Consider the following 431-nt stretch of genomic DNA (forward strand, 5'->3'; position numbering starts at 1 on the left):
TGCGAAACTCAGACATGCTGGAAAAAGAATATATTCCCGGACCTCATTAAAGGTCTCCTAGAGCTGGTTATCACTGCATTCGCATCCTTTACCAATTTTAAAACATTAATGACGCTCTTTCGCCCTTGGTTTTTTTAACAGTTGGGGGTAAATAAAAACTTTTCATTATAGCTTTTTAAATGTTCAAAATTCACATTAAACACGTGGTATGCCATGTAAGTGTTTATCTCACTAAATTGTCATGCCACATGGGATATTTTCAGGGACGGCCCAAACTCATCGGAGGCCTAAAGCAAAATCTTAATAAGAGACTCTATATATATATATATATATATATATATATATATATATATATATATATATATATATATATATATATCGTTTTTAAAAAAATTAGACATGTGAGGATGTGAAATTAAAAAAATGAGAAC

At 30.4% G+C, this 431-nt stretch overlaps 1 pseudogene; it reads right to left on the bottom strand.

Annotated features, from left to right (window-relative positions):
* LOC142169355 (small nucleolar RNA snoR69Y) lies at positions 1–84 on the bottom strand (annotated as a pseudogene).
* Positions 85–431: the final 347 nt, after the last annotated feature.

The sequence above is a fragment of the Nicotiana tabacum genome, chromosome 14, assembly GCF_000715075.1.
Source record: "Nicotiana tabacum cultivar K326 chromosome 14, ASM71507v2, whole genome shotgun sequence".
NCBI classification, from domain to species: Eukaryota; Viridiplantae; Streptophyta; class Magnoliopsida; order Solanales; family Solanaceae; genus Nicotiana; species Nicotiana tabacum.